Below are 334 nucleotides of genomic sequence, written 5' to 3'. Positions count from 1 at the left end.
GCTCCGTGTACTTGGCATACACTAGAGTCGGAACCTCCGATAGGATTAAATGGAAGTCCTTGATTGTTCATTCTTCGCAAAGTTCTGTTCAACTCTGGATCGTACGGAGTAAGTGGTTCGCCTTGGCTCCGTGTACTTGGCATACACTAGAGTCGGAACCTGAGAGAGACAAAAACAAAGAGAAAAAGTAAAATTAGGAAATATTTGACTAACGTTCAATAATGTAGTTAAAACTAAATCGAAAAGCCAGATTCCCCGGCAGCGGCACCAAAATTTGATACGCTTAAATTACACCTCCCTAAAAAAGTATAAGCGATCGTTATCTAGTAAAGAA

This window comes from Solanum tuberosum, unplaced genomic scaffold (genome assembly GCF_000226075.1).
Source record: "Solanum tuberosum cultivar DM 1-3 516 R44 unplaced genomic scaffold, SolTub_3.0 scf00022, whole genome shotgun sequence".
In the NCBI taxonomy this organism is placed as follows: domain Eukaryota; kingdom Viridiplantae; phylum Streptophyta; class Magnoliopsida; order Solanales; family Solanaceae; genus Solanum; species Solanum tuberosum.
Note: the sequence above shows the minus strand (reverse complement) of the source record.